We start from the raw sequence: 23,782 nt of genomic DNA, 5'->3' as shown, positions 1-23,782 counted from the left end.
AGCTATCAAGACTTATCCAAGATGAAATAGGTAACTCAAACATTTAACAAAATTTAACTAGTCTACATCTCACAGATACAAGAGAACAAACCAGTGGTTAACAGTGGGGAGAGGATAGGAGAGAAGCGGCAATAATGGAGAAGGGAATTAAGAGCACAAACTATTAACTGAGTTACAAGGATATACTGTACAACACAGGATTAGAGCCAGTATTTTACAGTAACTATAAATGGAGTATAACCTTTAAAAACTGCGAATCACTATGTTATACATCTGTAACTCATAAAACATTGTAGAGCAACTATACTTCAGTTTAAAAAAAAATTCTTCTGGGAAAAAAGTCTCCAGGCCCCTGTGATTTCACTGGTAAATTCTCTCTCTCTCTCTTTAGTCATGAAGTTGTGTCGACTCTTGCAATCCCATGGACTATAGCCTGCCAGGCTCCTCTGTCTATGGGATTCTCTAGGCAAGAATACTGGAGTGGGTTGCCATTTCCTTCTACCAAACATCTAAAACAGAAGTAATGCTAAATATATATAATCTCTACAGAAAATGGGCTTCCCTGGTGGTTCAGCTGGTAAAGAATCCGCCTGCAATGTGGGAGACCTGGGTTCGATCCCTGGGTTGGGAAGATCCCCTGGAGAAGGGAAAGGCTACCCACTCCAATATTCTGGCCTGGAGAATTCCTGTATAGTCCATGGGGTCACAAAGAGTCAGACACAACTGAGTGACTTTCACTTTCTCTTTTCACTACAGAAAATATAAGAGGAAGGTACATTTCCCATCCTATGAGACCAGCACTAATCTGATTCTAAAGACAGACACTGAAGGAAAACTACAGACCAATATCCCTTCCTAATAAACCTATATACTCAAAATTCCTCAATATAATACAGCCTGCCCTCTCCATCTGTGGGTTCCACATCTGAATTAAACTAACTGTGATCAAAGATTTCACGGGAAAAAATGGCAAAATAAAATAACAAAACTTCAATTTCCCTCATAGGCAACTATTTACACAGTATTTGCATTCTATTTATAACTACTTATATAACATTGGTGGCTCAGATGGTAAAGAATCTGCCAGCAATGCCAGAGACCTGAGTTCAGTCCCTGGGTTGGGAAGATCCCCTGGAGAAGGCAACGGTTACCCTCTCCAGTATCCTTACCTGAAGAATTCCATGGACAGAGGAGCCTGACAGGTTACAGTCCATGGGGTTGCAAAGAGTTGGACACAACTTAGCAGCTTTCACACAAACACACACATACAACATATAAATGCTATGTAAACAGATGTAAATACAATATAAATACTATGTAAACAGTTGCTGGCATATACAGCAAATTCAAGTTTTGGTTTTCAGAACTTTCCAGAAATTGTTTGAATACTTTGTATCTACCAGTTGGCTGCACACAAGAATGGGGGACATGCAGATTAACCAGCTTCCACTACTGAAAATCCATCCTTGAGTAAATGTACCTGGTGGGGGTGTAATTATGATCCCCGTTTTCTAGATCAGGAAAATGAAGCTTGGAGAGATTAACTAGATCTGTTCAAGACAGATCCCACAGCTGGAAAACGAGAGTGTCAAGGTTCAAACCCAGGGCTGACACCAAAGCCTGTGTTCTTAACTACTGAGCTCATGGTGCGGCAGCAAGAGAACCAGGAACAGGCGCGGAGTCACACGCCCATTCATAAGAAGGCACACGGTGCACAGCTCAGCCTCCCAGCCTTCCCCCAACACAGCCTCGCCTCCCATTCATTAGCACCTAGAGGGAAAGGCAGAAAGGAACTGGAGCTGCCTCTCATAAAGGCTGCCCCCAACTAAGGTGGGCACCAAGCAAAGTCTCTGGCAGATATGTTTACACAGAAGAAGAATGCCAAGGGCCACGCTTCCTGCCCTCAGAAAGCTTGGTCCAGTTTACACCCAAAGATCATGTCCTCAAATTGCCCACAAATACATGGTGTGCTCAGGGACTGTAATACATGTGCACATACACATCATTGCGTGCAGTACATGTAATAGTCATGTAAATGTGCATGTATATGGAGAGCACTAGAGATTCTCTTGAAGTCCGAGTAGTGCCACTCTACTTAGTAATATTGTAATACTTCATATAACTGAGCTAAATGGACTCTCACCCTGGCTATGAGAATTAAAAAAAAAAAAGTTTACTAAGAGCAAATCCAAGACTTTAAGGGTTACTACTACTAAGGGTTAAACTACTAAGAACTCTTTCAAAGCAGCCTCAAGCACTTAAACATATCAATATACATGCAAAATCAAGACTCAGGCAACTGCAAATTCCTTAAAGATCATGCAAGGTAACATGTAGTTTACATTTTATACATGCATATATAAATATATATGTAATTATTTATATGAAATTATGAAATTGAAAGATGCTTGCTCTTTGGAAGAAAAGCTATGACCAACCTAGACAGAATATTAAAAAGCAGAGACATTACTATACCAACAAAGGTCCATCTAGTCAAAGTTATGGTTTTTCCAGTAGTCATGTATGGATGTGAGAGTTGGACTATAAAGCTGACCACCAAAGAATTGATGCTTTTGAACTGTGGTGTTGAAGGCTCTTGAGAGTCCCTTGGACAGCAGGAGATCCAACCAGTCCATCCTAAAGGAGATCAGTCCTGAATATTCATTGGAAGGACTGATGCTAAAGCTGAAACTCCAGTACTATGGCCACCTGATGCGAAGAGCTGACTCATTTGAAAAGACCCTGATGCTGGTAAAGATTGAGGGCAGGAGGAGAAGGGGACAACAGAGGATGAGATGGTTGGATGGCATCACCTATTCGATGGACATGAGTTTTAGTAAACTCTGGGAGTTGGTGATAGACAGGGAAGACTGGAGTGCTACAGTCCATGGGGTTGCAAAGGGTCGGACACAACTGAGCAACTAAACCGAACTGATATATACATATACACACAGATGATAATATACATTCCTTGAAAAATACTCTTTAGCAAAGCAACTGACAAAGGATTAATCTCCAAATAAACAAACAGCTCATGCATCTCCATATCAAAAAAACAGCCTAATCAAAAAATGGGTGGAAGACCTAAACAGACATTTCTCCAAAGAAGACATACAGATAGCCAAACACAGGGAAAGACACTCAACATCATTAATTATTAGAGAAATGTAAATCAAAACTACAATGAAATATCAGCTCACACTGGTCAGAATGGCCATCATCACAAAATCCACACACAGTAAATGTTGGAGAGGGTGTGGAGGAAAGGGAATCCTCTTACACTGTTGGTAGGAATGTAAACTGATAAAGCCACTATGGAGAACACTGCAGAGGTTCCTTATAAAACTAAAAATGGAAAAAAAAAAAAAACCAAAAAACTAAAAATGGAACTACCATGTGACCCAGCAATCCCACTACTGGGCATATAACCCAGAGAAAAGCCTAATTCAAAAAGACACATGCACTCCAACATTCATTGCAGCACTATTTACAATAGCCAGGACATGGAAACAATCTAAACATCCATCAACAGAGGAATGGATAAAGAAGATGTGGTACATATATACATTGGAATATTAGTCAGAAAAAGGAGCAAAATTGGGTCATCTGTAGCGACACGGTTGAAAATGGAGACTAAGACAGAGTGAAGTCAGAAAGACAAAAACAAATATCATACATTATCCCATGCATATATGTGGAATCTGAAAAAAATAGGTATAGACAATTTACAAAGCAGAAATAGAGACAAAAAATAAACATATGGATACCAAAGGGTAAGGGGAGGGTGGGGAGAGGCAAATTGGGAGACTGAGATTAACATATATACACTATTGACACTGCATAAAATAGAGAACTAATGAGAACCTTCAAAGAATAAAATATACTGGGCATGTAAACATTTAAAAAGCAGTTAAAAAAAGAAAAATACTGTGTTTATAATTTTAAGCTAGTTAGTTTAGACTGGCCTTCCCTCTACTCCCTCCAATATTTTTAAAGTTAGTATGAATTTTTAACATATGATGGAATCTAAGAAACAAAGTAATCAAAATTCTAAGAGCTAAGCAAACCAATGATAAAACGTGGGAGATCACCGTAATGGAGAAAATTAGACGTCACAGTTCAAATCCTGAGATCATATACCACAACTTAAAAAGAAGGCAATCCAAAATAATTAATAAAAATATATTTTAATCAATGTCTCATTTCCTCCAATTATCTCTATCCCATTTTAGCTAGAAAGGATTTCATGAGAGAGAATAGAGAGAACACACTCATTGAAAATTACAAATTTCCTAGGACCACAATTATTGAGGCTCCATCCCAGCACCTTACCCCATTTCTTAGTCCAGGAAGGCATGTGTATTTCATTTTACATTTCTGTCTCTCAACCTCTCACATATATGGGGGCTCTGACCCCCTCACGTATATGCAATTTTCATATGTAACATATATTTTTCTTCCAATTTTATTGATATATACTTGACATACATCAGCATTGTGTAAGTTTAAGATATATAGAATTATGATTTGAAATCATGAAATGATTACCACAAAATATCCATGAGATGATGGATGTTTACTAATCTTGTGATAATTAGAAACATTCATCATCTCATAGAGATACAAAAAGTTTTTCCTTATGATGAAAATTCTTGGTAGTAAATCCTAACAACTTTCATATGTAACACAGTATTAACTGTCACATCCCTAGGACTTTTTTTAATTGAAGGATAATTGCTTTACAGAATTTTGCTGTTTTCTGTCAAACCTCAACATGAATCAGCCATAGGTATACATATAGCCCCTCCCTTTTGAACCTCCCTCCCATCTCCCTCCCCGTCCCACCCCCTCTAGGTTGATACATAGCCCCTGTTTGAGTTTCCTGAGCCATACACCAAATTCCCCTTAGCTATCTATTTTACATAAGGTCATGTAAGTTTCCATGTTACTCTTCCCATATATCTCACCCTCTCCTCCCCCCTCCATGTCCAGAAGTCTATTCTCTATGTCTATTTCTCCATTGCTGCTGCCCTGTAAATAAATTCTTCAGTACCATTTTTCTAGATTCCATATATATGCATTAGAATATGTATTTATCTTTCTCTTTCTGACTTACTTCACTCTGTATAATAGGTTCTAGGTTCATCCACCTCATTAGAACTGACTCAAACGCATTCCTTTTTATGGCTGAGTAAGGTTCCATTGTGAAATATGTACCACAACTTCTTTATCCATTCATCTGTCAATGGACATCTAGGTTGCTTCCATGTTCTAGCTATTATAAATAGTCCTGCAATGAACAATGGGATACATGTGTCTCTTTCGATTTTGGTTTCCTCAGGGTATATGCCTAGGAATGGGATTGCTGGGTCATATGATGGTTTTATTCCTCGTTTTTTTAAGGACTCTCCATATCGTCTTCCATAGTGGCTGTATCAATTTACATTTCCACCAACAGTGAAAGAGCATTCCCTTTTCTCCACACCCTCTCCAGCATTTATTGTTTGTAGACCTTTAGATGATGGCCATTCTGACCAGTGTAAGGTGATATCTCATTGTAGTTTTGATTTGCATTTCTCTAATAATGAGTGATGTTGAGCATCTTTTCATGTGCTCATTAGCCATCTGTATGTCTTCTTTGGAGAAATGTCTTCTTTAGGTCTTTTCCCCACATTTTGATTGAGTTGTTTGTTTTTCTGGTATTGAGTTGTATGAGCTGCCTGTATATTTTGGAAATTAATCCTTTGTCTGTTGTTTCATTTGCTATTATTTTCTCCCATTCTGAGGGTTGTCTTTTCACCTTGCTTATAGCTTCCTATGCTGTGCAAAAAGCTTTTAAGTTTAATCAGGTTCCCTAGGACTCTTTTTTTTCTGATAAGTGGAAGTTTCTACTTTTTCATTGCCTTCATCCAATTCCTCTTCCCTCTCCCCTCCACCTCCAGTAACCACAAATCTGATCTCTTTTTCTACGGTTTATTTTTGAAATATAGTTAACCTATTATTAAATATGTTAGTTCCTATTACACAACAGTGATTTGGTAATTCTAGACACTTCAAAAGGATTACTACAATAAGTCATTATGACCTATCACCATACAAAGATACTACATAGTTACTGATTATATCCCATATTGTATATTTCATGACCGTGACTCATTTATTTTGCAACTGGAAGTTTGTACTTGTTAATATCGCTTACCTATTTCTCTCCCCTCCATATCCCCAACCCATCTGGCAATCCAAAATTAAATTTTAGTTTTTCCAAACATGGAAACTTACATTATCATGTGTAAAGTAGATAGCTAGTGGGAATTTGCTATACAACTCAGGGAACTCAAACTGGGGCTCCGTAACCTAGAGGGGTGGGAAGGAAGGCGGGAGGGAGGTTCAAGAGGGAGGGGATACATATACATACATATGTAGGTATACATACATGTATATCTATGGCTGATTCATGTTGATGTTTGGCAGAAACCAACACAATTCTGTAAAACAATTATCCTTCAATTTTAAAAATAAATTTTAAAAAGTTTTAGTTTCTCCTGTTGATCTGACGCATGTCAATTTAATTCTTAGGCTAGCCAGAAGAACCTAGAAGGGTAGAGGAGAGTTTTCTTCATTCCTGACAGGTCTCAGTCTTAAAGATCTCATCTCACTCTCCAACAATAATACAAATTTTCCATTTGGCTGGAGGATGGGGCAAAAGAAACAATACAGTACATTACTGCAAAGATCTTTAAAAGTTCACCCCCCTCAACCAACCAATCAAAGCACTGCACATTAAGGAAGGGATGAAGACACTCCTCTCACACCTCACAATTCAAAAAGTGGACAGGTCAGAAAGAGGATGGAGATTACACTAAATCCACCAAGGAACAGCAGCCAAGATGCAGTTTACCATGATGACCATCACTCTGGAGGTTGAACCCCCGGATACAACAGAAAATGTGAAGACCAGGATCCAGGATAAGGAATTTCCTTCTGATCAAAGACTTCTCTTTGCTAGCGAGCAATTGGAAGACGGACTTTGACTTCAACATTCAAAGGAGACCACTCTTCATCTTGTGTGGAGACTTCACGGTGGTGCTAAAAGAGAATCTTCTACCACTCCAAAAAAGAATGAGGGAAAGAAGGTTAAACTGGCTGTCCCAAAATACCATAAGGTAGATAAGAATGGTAAAAATCAGCCACCTTCCGAGGGAGTGCCCTTCAGATGAATATGGGTGCTGGTTTTTATGGCCAGTCACTTTGACAGATGCTATTGCGGCCTATGTGGTCTGATCTACTGTTTCAAGAAACCAGAAAACAAGTAATTTTACACTGGTTAACAAAATACATGAACTAACAGGCTAAAAAAAAAAAAGGGGGAGAGATTACACAAAAGAAACCCAGTATGAAGGGTTGGTGAAGAGTGTTCTAGATTAGGAACTGGGCTTGTTCTCTCCTCACTCCTATCACCGGCCTTATGCCCTGTCCACCTGAAAGCCCAAGGAACTGGAAATGTAAGGGACTACAATGACACGGGGGACTTCCCTGGTGATCCAGGGGTTAAGACTGTGCTTTCACTGCAGGAGACAGAGGTTCGATCCCTGGTTTGGGGAATCCTAGGATCCAGCATGCTGTGCAGCATGACCAAAAATAAATTTTTTTTTTTAAAAAAAGACACTCTTCCTACCATACTAATTACCTTCAAACAACCAGGAGCCCTAGAGTTTAACAAATGAGTGAAGAGGACATTTTAAAAAGCCCAAAGTACATTTAAGCCCAAAGTACATGTTAAGTACATTAACACACTAAAATGTGTTTAGTTAGACATCACTCACTTCAACTAGGAACTCACACAAAACAAGTGTTTTTCCTTCCCTAGCACAACAGGCTAGCCTCAATTTAAAAAATTATTTGCTGAAGCAGCCTCAGGGAAAAAGGCAAGGAAAAAGACCACAGCTAAGTTTTTAGATAAGACAGAAAATACTCACTGAAGGAAGAGTACTTTTCTTCAGGAGTTTTTCAAGATGACTGAAAAGATAACGAACAGTTCCCCAGTTCATCCGAACATGTTGCCAGGGCTTCAGCAACAGGAGTTTGCTTGTCTGCATGGACAGAAGTGATTCAGGGAGAGGACTTTAAAAATACTTCTGTTTACCTAATGGAACTCAATGTTCGGAATGCTCATCTCTCTCCTTTATCCATCCTTCTTTCCTGGTTCACTCACCACAAACAGGAGCTGAGATCACTTGCTCAGGCAGAAGGAAAAAGGGGAGCAAGACACTACCACATACCAGTAGTTTTATATTTTGCCTTTTCACCCAGGCACATATATTTGGCAATGCTCTTTGCAAACACCTAAAGCATTATAAAACTACATAAGGTGAATAACCACCATCAATTAATTCACCAATCCTAATAATGAATGGCCTGCCTTCCTTGACGCTCTCCTTATCACCGATACAAAAAAATTTTTGCACCAAAATTCAGAAACTCAAATCTAGTTTCCATCACATAACACACATGTTTAAGGACTTAAAGGGGGAGGAGATTCTTACCATTTATCTGAAAAATACATCTTGCAGGTGACTATTTTCAAGCCTCTGGACTTTCTCAGTCAACTCATACCCCATGCCCATTATTTTTTAGTGTTGTCTTCAGCTCTGTTTCAGTCACACTTCCATCACACTCACCTTGCTCAGGCCCACCCAAGCACCCAAGCTGAAGCCTCCACCATCACCCCCGGAGGGCCCCGCTCTTGTCTATGACTTAGCGCATGTCACACACTGAGATAGTGGGATCCCCTTCCTTAAGGGAGGGGCTCTTCCTTCCTCTTCACATCTGGCGTAGGCGGCCTCAATTCATGTTGTAGAATAGTGAATAAACGTTGTCTCCCCACCTCTGAGACACCGATTCACACCCATTACTCTTTCCCCAGACTCGCTGCAGCTTCCCTATTGAAGTGGCTCCACACCAACCCTTCTTCTGTTACCGTCACACCAAGCAGTCCTTCCTGCAACAGATACTCACTGAGCCTCTATCAAAGCCAGGCGCTGCTGTCCAGCTGGAACAAAGCAATGAACCAAACATAAAAAACCCTGCCTGCATGGAGCATGCATTCTAACAGGGGAGAAGGGATGCCCTGGACAGCTCACATTCAATCTGAACTTCAGTATAATTCAGTTGTTTTGACTCTATATTGAGTCAAGTGACTGCCCAGACTCCTGTGGTAGATATTCTGCAAAGACAGGTACCACCAACTCCTCCTAAACCTGTAGACACGGACTACTCCTCCTATTAAGAGGCAGAGTCTGTTTCCTCTCTACCTGAACCTGAGCTGCCCTGCGCCTCGATCAACAGAATTCTCAGAAGTGACCGCTGTGTCAGTACTGGGCCTGAGAAACTTGACAGTTTCCACTGTCCGGGAAACCGGGCACCACGTGCAGAAGCTCAGCCTATCCTGCTGGAGAGAAGGGCCCCAAGGAGGACACCCGTGGCACCCCGGGTGACAGCCAGGACGAAGGCCACAGACACGTGAGTGAGGCCACCTCCTACCTTCCAGTCACCAGGTGAATGCAGCCCCTTGAGTGAGCCCAGCAAACATCACTGGAGCAGAGACCACCACTTATGATGATTTCTGAACTACAGCATTGCAATCAGTAACGTGGTGGTGGTTTTAAGCCACTAAATTTGGGAATGGTTGTTAAGCAGCAATAGATAAGGGAGATCCTGCCTTCATGAGACAGAGTTCTTAGCCAGAGTCCGGGTGGTATCTTCTACATTTTTCTAGGCTTTCATCATATAAACCATTACAGTTAGGCAAAAAGGAAATACCCAGCCAAGATCTGATGAGTGACTATTTTTTTGTTTGTTTTTTAAAACAGCTTTTTATTGGGTTAGAAATTACACACCTTAAAGTTCATCCACGCAAAGCATACAGCTTCAAGTAACCATCACAGAATCTAACTTTAAAATCTTTTATCACCCCCGAAAAAGAAACCCCACAACCGCTAACAGTCACTCCCTATTTTCCACCAACCCCCAGCTCAGTCCTAGGCAACCACTGATCTACATTCTCTGTCTCCATGGATTTGCCTAGTCCAGACATTCTGTATAAATGGGATCATACACTATATGGTCTTTTATGACTGCCTTCTTTTGCCTAGCATGATTTTTTTTTTAAATTGGGGTATAGCTGCTCTAAGGATGAGTGAATATTTATAAAACTAAATGGGGGAGAGGATTCTGGAGAAGTTGCCAAAGTATAAAGCACCAGAATCTGTCTTCCCACCTAGCCAACAACTGCACTGGTGGAATCTATTTAACTATTTTGGAACCTTGAATGCTTACACCTCCCAGGGGAAGGTAAGATGATAAACTGTGCTGAACTGCAGTCAATTTTGGCTCTTAGCACAGTAGGAGCCACCCATTCATCATCCCCAGACCCTTGGCAGACAACTGCGCATGTGTTCCTGGAACCACTGCCCACAGCATGCGGGAGCTAGGATGGGCATAAAGGACCCTGTGCTCCACGGGGATCCCCGCTGTGATTGCTAGTAACTGCTTCTGATCACAGAGGAGAGCAGCCACTGTGCCTCCCTCACCCACCCTGTTGCAGTCCCCTTCCCTTCTAGCTGAGATGACTTCCAGGAGATTTAAAAGGCCAGGTCCCTTCTCCCCCTTCATTTTTCACTTTTTCCCCCGTTTGGAGCCAGACATTAAAGACTAGGACATTTAAAAACAACTGCATATAGGAAAAAAATTAGAAAGTGACTATGTGTGCCCTGAGAAAGGCTCAGAAAAGACCTGGGAAGACCTTTGGTTCCCATCTCAGGCTGATCCTCAGCAAAGGGACTGTGTACAACAATTAAAATAAAAAACAAACAATAAGAAAAACAAGCAAGCCCTAGGGAAGGGGGAAATCTGATTTCCAGAGTTACCACATTATTATATTCAAGAGTCCACTAAAATAAATCATAAGGCATGCAAAGGAACAGCAAAGTATGGCTCATTCAGAGAGAAAAAAAAAATCAATAGATGCTATCCCAAAAAGAGACATAATGGCTAATACATTAGACAAAGACTTCAAAGGAAATGCCTTAAAGATGCCCAACAGACTAAAGGAAGATACAGAAAAAGACAAGAAAACAAATAAATATCAATAAAATGACAGAACCAAAAGGAAGTTCTAGAGCTCAAAAGTATATAGCGGAAATGAAAAATTCCTTAGAAGGATTCAAAAGGAGATTTCAGTAGACAGAAGACTCAGTGAACTTGAAGATAAGACAATGGAAATCACTGAGTCTAAAGAAAAGAAAAAAGATGGAAGAAAAGCCAACAGGGCCTAAGGGAACTGTGGGACACCCACCATTAAGATCAACGTAAGTACAGAGGAAGTCACAGAGGGAAAAGAGAGAAAAGGGGAGAGAGAACACTTGAAGAAATAATGGCTGAAAACGTCCCAGATTTAATGAAATACAGACTACAAACATCCAAGGAGCTCTGTAAACTCCCAATAAGAACACAAAGAAACCCACACTAAGACACATTATAATCAAACTTTCAAAAGACAAGAGAATCTTGAAGTGACTCATGGCATAAAGGGATCCTCAGTAAGATCACCAGACTTCTTGTCAGAAAGTTCAGAAATAATGGCGGACAATGGGCTGATATTGCAAAGTGAAGAACACAAATTATCAAATGAGAACCCTGTTTCTGGCAAAACTGTCCTTTAAGAATGAGGGAGAAAGCAAGACTTTCCCAAACAAAAGTTGAGAAAGTATGTGACCACCAGACCTACACTGCAAGAAATGCTCAAGTAGTCCTACAGGGTGAAATGAAAGGACACTGGACAGTATTTTGAAGCCTACAGAGAAATACAAACCTCAATAAAGGTGAGTGTATCAGCAATTACAGAAACCTAGTAGTATTGTAACAGTGGTTTGTAACTACATTTTTCTACATGATTTAAGAGACTAAAACATTTAAAGAAAAAAAATAACAGTACAAAAACTAGTATTACTGTAACTTGGGTTTCTCACTCCAAATCTTATTTTCTATATAATTTTAGATCAGTGCATTTTTAAGGAATTATAAGTTCATTTTAGAGTGTATTATGTATAAAGATGTTAGTTTTGTGACATCAACAACCAAAAGAGGTGGGGACAAAGCTTTAAAGATTCACATTACTAAAATCAGAAATGAAAATAGGGACATTAGAACTGATCCTACAGATAAAAAAGGGATAGACGTGAACAACTGGATGCCAACAAATCATATCTAGATGAAATGGACAAATTCCTAGAACCACAAAAGCTATAAACATTAAATTATGAAGAACTAGAAAATCTGGTTATCCCTATAGCCAATAAGGAGACTGCATCAATAATCGAAAAACTCCAAACAAAGAAAAGCCTTGGACCTGATGGCTTGACTGATGAATTCTACTAAACATTTAAAGAACTAACTCCAAAAGTTCCCAAACTTTACCAGAAGACTGAAGAGAAGGGGATATTTTCAGACTCAATCTGAGAGGCCAGCATTACTTTGATACCAAAGCTGGATACGGACACGGCAAGAAAACTACAGACCAATATTCCTTATGAACACTGACGCCAAAACCTTCAACAAAATGCAGCAAACAGGATTCAGCAGCATATTAAAAGGATTATATACCATGAACAAGTAGGATTTATTCCTGATATGTAAGGATGGTTCAACAGACCAAAAAAGTAGTACACCATATCAACAGAATGAAGGAAGAATATCTGCATGATCATCTCAATTGAGCAGAAAAAGAATCTGACAGAAATTCAACACTCTTTCATGATAACATTCAAACTAGAAACAGAAGGAAACTACTTCAACATAATAAGTTATATGTGAAAACCCACAGAGATCATCATCTTCAATGGTTCAAGGCTGAAAGCATCTCCTCTAATATCAGGACCAAGCCAAGTATACCCACTTTCGGCATTTCTGCTCAACACAGTATTTGAAGTTCACTCAGAGCAATTAGGCTAGAAAAAGAAAGGTATCCAAAGTGGAAAAGAAGAAGTAAAATTCTCTTTGCAGATGATATGATCTTATATGTAAAAATCTTAAAGATTCCACACATTAAAAAAAAAAAAACTATTAAAACTAACAAATTCATTAAAGTGGCAAAACACAAAAGCCAACAGAAAAAATTCAGTTTCATTTCTCTGTATATAACAACCAACAATTTAAAAAGGAAATTACAAAAACAATTCTGTTCACAGAAACAATTCTACTCACAATAGTATCAAAAAGAATAAAATACTTAGGAGTCAACCAAGAGAAAGATTTGTACAATGATAATTACAAATATTGATAAAAAGAAATTAAGGCCATAAATAGAAACATCCCAGGATAATTAATTGGAAATCTTAAGATGTCCATACTACCCAAAGCTTCTGTGGATTCAATGCAATCCCTACCAAAATCCCAATCATGATTTTTGCAGAAATAGGAAAAACAAAACAAAAAAACCCATCCTAAAATTCATATGGAATCTCAAAATGACCCCAAGTAGCCAAAACAATCTTGAAAAAGAACAAAACTGGAAGACATACTTCCTGAATTCAAAATTTACCACAAAGTTACAATAATCAAACAAGTGTGGTATTAAGTAAACAGACAAACATATACACAATGCAATCTACTAGAGGGCCCAGAAATAAAATCCTTGCATATATGGACAAATAATTTTTGACAAGGGGGCCAAACCTTCAGTGGGGAAAGGATATTCTTTTCAACAAAGATTCTGGGAAAAAATGGGTATCCACATGCATGAGAATGAAGTTGGATCTTTAACTAACACCATATACAAAAATTAACTCAAAAAATGGATCAAGGACCTAAATATAAGCCCTAAAAGTATAAAACTCTTAGAAGAAAATATAGGATAAAAGCCTCCCAACAGTGGATTGGGCAATGATTTCTTAGATATGCACCAATGGCATAGTAAACAAAAGGAAAAAAATAGACAAATAGGTCACTGGGAAATTTTTAAATGTTGTACATCAAAAGATACCGTAAGAGCAAAAAAGCAACTCACAGTATGGGAGAAAATATTTACAAATTATATCAAGCATATGTAACTCCTAAAACTCAAACAACAAAACAGCCCATTTAAAAATGGGTAAAGGACTTGAACAAACATTTCTCTAAAGATTTATAAATGGCCATGAAGTACACAAAAAGATGTTCAACATCACTAGTCTTTCGGGAAAAGCAAATCGAAACTACCATGAGATGCTACCTCACACCCACTGGGATGGCTACTATTGAAAAACAAGAAAATAAATATAGACAAGGATATGGAGAATGTAAAATTGGTGGGAATGTAAAACTGTCCAAGTGCTATAGAAAACTGCCTGGTAGTCCCTCCAAAAATTAACAGTAGAATTGCAATATGATCCAGCAATTCCACTTCCAGGTCTGTACTAAAAAGAAAAACCAAAAGGAGGGTGTGGGGGAGCTGGCTGCATTCCCATATTCATAGCAGTGTTATTCACAATAACCAAAACATAGAAGCAAGCCAGTGTCCATGGAGTGAAAACTAGATAAAGAAAATGTGGTATATATACATAATGGAATATCCTAAAAAGGAAGGAAATTCTACAATATGCTGCAATAATCTTAAGGATATTCTGCTAATCAAGCCTTTTTGTATTTGCCAAAATACCAAAAGGCTAATAGTGTCTGATTCCACTTATATGAGGTACTTCAGGTAGTCAAAAAATCATGAGGAAAGAAGGTAGAATGGCGGTTACCAGGGGATGTGGGTAGGGGGAAAATGAGAGTTACTGTTTAATGGGTATAGGGTTGCAGTTTTATAAGATGAAAAGAATTATGGACTTAGAAAGAGGTCATGGTTACACAACAATGTGAATATATTTAATAGCACTGAACTGTGTGTTTAAAGATGGCCAAGATGGTAACTTTTATTGTTTTAAAACAAAAAAAAATTTTTAACTTAAATTGGATGTCTATAAGCATGGAAGAGACCTACAGCATTTTATTTCTTGGACAGAGGACTCAAAATCATTTTTGACTGTGTATTCCGTTAGTTAAATGTTGACCATGTCGCCTCTATATTTTTATTAATTATATACAAATACTACTAAATTAATGCATTATGTACATTAAGAAATACCTTCAATAATAATAAGCATAAGTGTTTATATATTTATGTTTGAATAAACATGCGAGTCCTACTGCAATCTGTTGGTTAGCTATGCATACAACTCACCTTGGGGACAACTGCTTAAGGGTAAACCAGCTTCTATGTTATTCTCTAATTTCTTCTTCCAACTCTCTCCCCCTTGGCCTTTGTACTCTGAACTATTTCAGTTTTCTTCCTCTCAATGTCTTCCTTCAGCAGTTCCACTTCCTGCTTTCACCTTTTAAATATGGGCTTTGGTATCTGGCCTTCTGCTCTTTCAAGTACATCCTCCCTTGGCAAATTCATCTTATTAACAAATCACCAGAAGTTTTGTCAACTTGTCTACTCTCTGAATTAGTCTGCAACCACTGAACTTTCACAGCTGAGTCAAAAATCTCACCACTAGAGTATCATCTAGCCCACTTCACCCACACTGTCAATGCCCAACTGCTGCTACTGCTGCTAAGTCACTTCAGTCGTGTCCGACCCTGTCCGACCCCATAGACGGCAGCCCACCAGGCTCCCCCGTCCCTGGGATTCTCAAGGCAAGAACACTGGAGTGGGTTGCTATTTCCTTCTCCAATGTGTGAAAGTGAAAAGTGAAAGTGAAGTAGCTCAGTCATGTCTGACTCGTAGCGACTGGACAGACTGCAGCCTACCAGGCTCCTCCATTCATGGGATTTTCCAGGCAAGAGTACTGGAGTGGGGTGCCATTGCCTTCTCCCAAAGCCCAACAAAACCCCCCAATTTGCTTATCTACCTTCTGCTGAATCAGCCAATGTAACTATACATCTGGAGCCAATTCAAAACACTTTCTAACGCTCTACTTATTAGAAATTCTGCTGGAATTAGGCTAAAACTGACTTCCTTGTAACTTTCATATTGGGTCCAGTTTGGGCTTCTGAGGTCTCACAACATACCCCATCACTGCATGCATGCGTGCTTAGTCACTCAGTTGTGTCTTTGCGACCCTATGGGCCAAAGCCCACCAAGCTCCTCTGTCCATGGGATTTTTCAGACAAGAATACTGGAATGGGTGTCATTTCTTCCTCCATGGGATCGTTCCGACTCAGAGATCGAATCTGCGTCTTCTGTGTCTCTGACACTGCAGGCAGATTCTTTACCCACTGAGCCACCAGGGACTACCTACACTCAAATCTAAACCAAATGCACCATTTTTGTCATCTTTAGGTTTCAATGGCAAGACATGAGGACCTTTTTCAAGCAAAATAGGGCAGCTGGAACCTCACAGCTAATCTGTGTCCTATAAACCAAAACAGGCACTGAATGCTTCAGGTGAGTGAATCAGGACAAGTGCAGAATAATGTCCAGGACTCAGACCCAGTTTAGCGGGTATAAGAAACTATGGGTCTCCAAGCTGACGGATGATACAAAGTCTGAGGCCTCTCATCAGTTGGTGGGGCATGCTTATTCTCTGCTTAGAGAACCAGGCAAGTCCTCCAAGCTCCCAATTCTGCTTTTACGACTGTCCCTTGATGACATGTTGTGAACTGATTACACTGTAGTTTAAAAAGCTTTTTCATCAACCTGATCTAGTAATTTAAAAGCAAAACAAAAACACTCTGTTGTGGAATAAGCCATCAAGTGCTTACTTAAACACTAGGCACTTCTGGGTACTGATGACTTGGTCATAACATTGGAGGAGTTGATGACTAGAAGGAATATGACTAAGAGTAGTCAGTGAGAACCCAAGGAAGAATCTGAAGTAGTACAGAGTGGCACATTTGCCAAGAATATAGCCAGAGACTACCAAAGAAAACACACATGAGACTGGTCTTCCGGTCTGTCTTGGGTCAGTCACACAGAAGCAAGGGACCAGAAAGACTTCTGATATCTAGCTCTGATGATGAGGAACTGGGAGGAAAAATAACTTGTGTGTTCTCCATAATGTTTTAAAAAGAATTGACTGTATCAGACAAACTATGTAAATACAGAAGAGGAGTCCTAACTAAGTTAAACATGAGGGTGAGAAGAGGAAAAACATGTAGAAATTTAAAAAAAAAAAACTATTAAAATTCTTCTGAGGGGAAAAAAAGACAAAACAATTAGAGCAATTCAGAATTCTCAAGGTCTGCCAAGGTTTCCTACACAAAGCAAGAATTTTGTCCACTCGCTGTAGAAAAGAAAGATCTTTCTCTTTTACATTTCTCTTACATGTTAGAAAATGTTAGCAAAATTCAATCTTTCAGTCTTTAACAATGACTAAAATGTAATCACACAATTACATTTAAGTTAAATTGTGGACTTGAACTCTCAAAGAAATTTCAAGAATATTTCCTAAACTTTTTACACATGCTTCTTTAAAATCACTAATAACATTATTTTTTTTTTCCCTGCAAAAATTTTGAACACATATTTGAAGCCACTGCTATAGCTTAAAATACTGGAATTCCCTTAATGGTTACTGGGAACTATGATAATAGAAATTATTTTTATTAGTGTTTCTCTGAATTCTATTCATTTATAACACTTTCTATAGTCATGCTACTCTTCAGCTTTCTAAATTGGCCCATTTAGCCTTGGCTATCCCACTAATTATATAAGCTTTTCGAATCCTGACTTTATTTTTTGGGGCTCCAAAATCACTGCAGATGGTGACTGCAGCCATGAAATTAAAAGACGCTTACTCCTGGAAAGGAAAGTTATGACCAACCTAGACAGCATATTAAAAAGCAGAGACATTACTTTGCCAACAAAGGTCAGTCTAGTCAAAGCTACGGTTTTTCCAGTAGTCACATATGGATGTGAGAGTTGGACTGTGAAGAAATCTGAGCGCCGAAGAATTGATGCTTTTGAACTGTGGCGTTGGAGAAGACTCTTGAGAGTCCCTTGGACTACAAGGAGATCCAACCAGTCCATCCTAAAGGAGATCAGTCCTAGGTGTTCACTGGAAAGATTGATGTTGAAGCTGAAACTCCAATACTTTGGCCACCTCATGTGAAGAGCTGACTCATTTGAAAAGACCCTGATACTGGGAAAGATTGAAGGCAGGAAGAGAAGGGGACGACAGAGGATGAGATGGTTGGATGGCATCACCAACTCAATGGACATGAGTTTCGGTGGACTCTGGGAACCGATGATGGACAGGGAGGCCTGGCGTGCTGCAGTCCATGGGGTCGCCAAGAGTTGGACACCACTGAGCAACTTAACTGAATCTCTAAAATCTCGTCTTCATTACCTATAATGTACATTTGTTTATTTACTCATTCAACAAATACTTACTGAACAACTACTGCCAGTCAACAGCATTCTCATAAAACTTACAACCCAAGTGCTATATAAAATGGGAAGGTGAGACTGAGATGTTATTGTCCCTTTAAGATCTAAAATTTCATTATATAAAAGATCATCTACATTTACCATTTTAATTGACCAAAAAAGCAGAAGACAAAAACTTGGCATTAATAAGAAATAGAAATATTTAGACCACACCCAAGCAAGGTCTGTTTCAATCCTGGGTGCAAATTTCTAGCTCTATCACAAGTTCCTGTCCAAACAAAGTCAATGTCCGTGTTGATCAAACAATGGGTCACAAATATATGAATATCTTTGAAAATTATGAAAAAGCTGAGAAATGATTAAATAGTACACTGTAAATTGGATAGTTATTTAAACCTACATAAGCTCATGTTTGAGGAACAGTTTTTTTACAGTTAGTTTCTGAGTTCACTTAGAGAAGATCTTCTATAACTTAGGTTAGCTTAAGGTTAATTTTTTATACATTCAAAAGTTCATACTACAGTAGAAGTTTACGGAATACAATACCAATCACAGAAGTGTACTGCAACTCAGTCGCTGAGTTTAAACACATGTTCTTCAAACACTCATCTGAAATAACAACCAAAGTACTGTCATCTAATTCAGAATAATAAACATTCATATATACCAGTAGAAACACTCTTGTTTCCAGCTGTTTACAAGTCCTAGAGTCATAACTAACACACTGTTGAAAACAATTCCTTGTAATCTAAAGGCCCTTAAGCCACAAACAATACACTACTAATCAAAGTTTCACAGTCTTGATTACACAGGGGAGTGTAGCCGCCCACCAAAAAGCCCAAAGAGAAGCAAGTTTATCTTTCCCACAAATTGGCAATGTTTTTCCTCTCTTTTCTGCCAAATCCTTGAAGAAGGAACACACTGCACATACAAAGATTCAATAAAAAGAATCCTAATATTTCCTATTCCTGAGATGTGACCAGACTCATTTAGCTGACATGCATTGTATACTTCACTATGGCAGGCTCTGTGCTAACCCTCTGAAAGACATGGCCCCTGTCTTCCAGGAAAGTTAAGTTCTAGAGGGATAGACCAGTATGAATAAATAACCAGTGTAATAAATACTGTGAAAGAACAGTAACAATGTTAAAAGACTTAGAGGAGAATTTTACCTAATATAAGAAGGGAAAGAACACCACCCTCTGAGAAAGTAACATTTAATCAGGTATCTGAAGGACGCTGCTTATCTTAAATTTTTTCTCTGCATATTTGCACAGATATTTTTGTTCAAATAAGTTACATATTTAAAAACATCCTATTTTGGAATTATAGTCAGCTGGTATATTTTAAATACAAGAAAGGCACGTAAGCATACCTATTGCCTTCTGCCATCACCAGATAAATATCACACCTTGGCTAGACTGCCAGTCCCCAGGGAGGATGAGACTCCTGAAACAGAGCTAGATCACATCAATTGTCCCAGGCAAAACCAGCAGATAGTCAAACTCCCAAAGTCAGCAGAGTCCCCAAACCAACCACCCCAGAAATGTTTTGAACAAATACTTATTGTGAGCAACTGACATTTCTCAGTCATCTGCCATGCAGCATTACTATTGCAACAGATAACTGATACACAAGATCTTTAAAAATTACTATTCCTGTATCTTTTCTCTGGAAACAACTGAAGGATATGTCCTCCCAAGAGAAATGAGTAAACCAAGACAGACTCTGATTTGGGATCCAGAAATGAAGGATTTAAACACAGGAAAAAAGATAATTTTTAGGTTAATTTGTGAAGGGAAGATTCAGAGCAACAGGCTGCTACAGTTCTAGAGTTCCTGTTGGCGATTCTAGGACAAATGCCTCCAAAACAACCTAAAGAACTAATATATAACCCCTTGTGTGTTAGAATCCTGGCAAGGAGTATGAGGATAGTGAGTTAGTCATGTGAAGCAGCAGCAGCAAACAAAAAAATGAGAATTATGGAAAATTCCAGGGGAAAAAAAAACCTATAAGATGTGATCATAACATATAACCTGGCTCACATGGAACAACTTTCATATGTTTACAATAATGTATACATTAAACATTTGACATGAGAAGCTAGAGAACAATTCCCTGAGAAAGTGACATTTGGAAGACAACTGAAAGCATGTTTTAACAACTTAAAAACATGTTTTTAAATTTTGGACAATTATACTGGGAGGATAGGGGAAAAGGGTGTGTGTGCTGGGGGGAGAAAGAAGTTTAAGAAAAGTAGATCCATATCTTCCAATGTAGAAAGCCCTCAAACAAGATCTAAAACGGAAATATAAAAGACAGCAATTTAACTACAGGTTTTTAAAATATCAAATTTAATAGCGTAAGAAACAGCTAAGCACTGAAAGTAGTCAGATCTGGGGAGCTGGGAGGAGACAGAAGGCTGCTATTTTTGAATCATAAGCCAGGTGTCTTTTGAAGCTATTATTTTAATAAAAATTAAAATTTTTAATAAACATTAAAATTTTCACCAATTTTTAACCTCATTTGCCTTACTTCCATTCTCCCCAAATTTCTATTTCTAGACACCTTACATCTATTACAACTAGAACAATTTCCTAAATTCATTTATTCATTCAACTTCAGTTCAGTTGCTCAGCCGTGTCCGACTCTTTGCAACTTCATGAACCACAGCACGCCAGGCCTCCCTGTGCATCACCAATTCCCGGAGTTCACCCAAACCCATGTCCATCGAGTTGGTGATTCCATCCAACCATCTCATCCTCTGTCGTCCCCTTCTCCTCCTGCCCTCAATCTTTCCCAGAATCAGGGTCTTTTCAAATGAGTCAGCTCTTCACATGAGGTGGCCAAAGTATTGGAGTTTCAGCTTCAACATCAGTCCTTCCAATGAACACCTAGGACTGATCTTCTTTAGGATGGACTGGGTGGATCTCCTTGCAAGAGTCTTCTCCAACACCACAGTTCAAAAGCATCAATTCTTCTCGGAGCTCAGCTTTCTTTATAGTCCAGCTCTCCCATCCATACATGACCACTGGAAAAACCATAGCCTTGACTAGCTGGACCTTTGTTGGCAAAATAATGTCTCTGCTTTTTAATATGCTGTCTAGGTTGGTCATAACTTCCCTTTCAAGGAGTAAGCATCTTTTAATTTCATAGCTGGAATCACCATCTGCAGTGATTTTGGAGCCCAGAAAAATAAAGTCAGCCACTGTTTTCACTGTTTCCCCATCTATTCGCCATGAAGTGATGGGACTGGATGCCATGATCTTAGTTTTCTGAATGTTGAGCCTTAAGCCAACTTCTTCACTCTCCTCTTTCATCAAGAGGCTCTTTAGTTCCTCTTCACTTCTAATGGGAAGCAACTAATGTCCACTGTTTTTGATAAGCAATTAACAAAAAACTAAGTCTAGTGGGGACACACTAAATATTTTAGATATATTAAACATACAGATAGGCCAAGAAGTAAGTGGTAAGAAAAGTAATGCAAAATAAACAGATGCATATGTGCATGCTCGGTTGTGTCCGACTCTTTGCAACCCTATGTACTGTAGCTCCCCAGGCTCCTGTCCATGAAACTTTTCCAGCATTTATATATGTTGGTGGCATTTAAGCAGACATCTGGAGTTAATAATGGAGCAATCCATGCAGATATGTGGCAAAAGAACAGAGGAGGTGGGAAAGCAGCTAATGCAAAGGCCCTAAGATGTACATGCACTTAACATGCTCAAAGGCAAGTTGGAAAACCAGCTATTTAGGGCCTTATGTGCATTGTAAGTACTTTTGCTATTACTCTGCATGAGCTAATGAACCATGAGTCTTCAAATGAGTTACAGCAATAGGAGTTAACTTTTACCCTTTAAAAGATCACTTGCTGGTGTACAATCACTTGAAAAAAAAAAAAAAAACTGGCAATATATGCTAAGGCTTATATATATATATATACACTATATGTTAAGGCTGAGGCAATATACGCTAACGCCGGACTTCTCAGGTGGCACAGTGGTAAAGAATCTGCCTGCAATGCAGGAGACCGGGGTTCAATCCCTGGGTCGGGAAGATCCCCTGGAGAAGGAAATGGCAACCCACTCCAGTCTTCTTGCCTGGGAAATCCCATGGACAGAGGAGCCTGGTGGGCTACAGTCCATGGGGTCGTGAAGAGCCGGACACGACTGAGCACACGTCATGAGGCTAGTACATACTGAACCAAAAATCTCACTCCTAGGTATATACCCATCATAAATTTATACATAAATGTATACATGTATTTCTCAAAAGCCAGGTACTAGAACAGTCATAGCAGCATGATTTATAACAGCCAAACACTGGGAACTATCTGAAAGTCCATCAACAGTAGAACAGATCAATAAATTGTGGTGTGTGTGTGTTAGTCACTTAGTCATGTCTGACTCTTTGCAAGCCCGTGGACTGTAACCCACCAGGCTCCTCTTTGTCCATGGGATTCTCCAGGCAAGAATACTGGAGTGGGTTGCCATTTCCTTCTCCAGGGGATCTTCCCAACCCAGGGCTCAAACCTGGGTCTCCTGCACTGCAGGCAGATTCTTTACTGTCTGCACCACCAGGGAAGCCCTAATAAATTGTGGTACATTAACACAAAGGGGACGACAGAAGATGAGATGGTTGGATGGCATCACCTACTCGATGGACATGCGTTTGAGCAAGCTCCGGGAGTTGGTGATGGACAGGGAAGCCTGGCATGCTGCAGTCCCTAGGGCTGCAAAGAGTCAGACACAACTGAGCGACTGAACACAATTGAATAGTTCACAGCAATGAGAAGAAACCAAATTTCATGCACTACTGTGGATGGATCTCACACACATACTGTTGCATAAAAGAAGACAGACTCAGTTTACACATTGTATGATTCCATTCAAATAAAGTTTAACAATAGACTAGACTAACCTGTGCTCTTAGACAGTGGTCATCCTTGGGGGATCAGTATCTACAGGTGAACGTGAGGAGTAGCTAGTCACATGCCAATTTTTGCTCTGGGTGTGGCATACATAGATGTGATCAACTTGTAAAAATTCACCACAAACCCATAATATGTGCAATTTTCTGTATATAAATGTAAGGTTCTTTTTAAAAGATGAATCTGCTGTGTGGAAAATGGATTCTAAGGAGGCAAAACAACACAGAGAGCAATTAGGAAGCTAGTGTAATTCTTCAGAATAAGACAACAGTGGCTCAAGCAGGAGAGGCAGAGACTGCTGAATGGCCACATCCTGGAATATTTTGAAGCTAAAGTCAGCGTGATTTCCTAATAGACCACACCAAATAGTAAAAGCAACAAGGATAACAAGAAGTGGTTTGTTTTTTGTTTTGTTTTTTTGCCTTGACACTGGAAAATAG

General features: G+C 39.2%; 1 protein-coding gene and 1 pseudogene across 4 annotated transcripts in view; one reads left to right on the top strand and one right to left on the bottom strand.

Annotated features, from left to right (window-relative positions):
• The window catches only part of CNNM2 (cyclin and CBS domain divalent metal cation transport mediator 2), a 165,466-nt gene that overhangs the window by 92,179 nt on the left and 49,505 nt on the right, over nt 1–23,782 (bottom strand). The window lies entirely within an intron of this gene.
• On the top strand, nt 6,888–7,313 carry LOC122709150 (annotated as a pseudogene).

The sequence above is a fragment of the Cervus elaphus genome, chromosome 15 (assembly GCF_910594005.1).
Source record: "Cervus elaphus chromosome 15, mCerEla1.1, whole genome shotgun sequence".
Lineage (NCBI taxonomy): Eukaryota > Metazoa > Chordata > Mammalia > Artiodactyla > Cervidae > Cervus > Cervus elaphus.
Note: the sequence above shows the minus strand (reverse complement) of the source record. Positions and strands in the feature narration are given on the sequence as shown.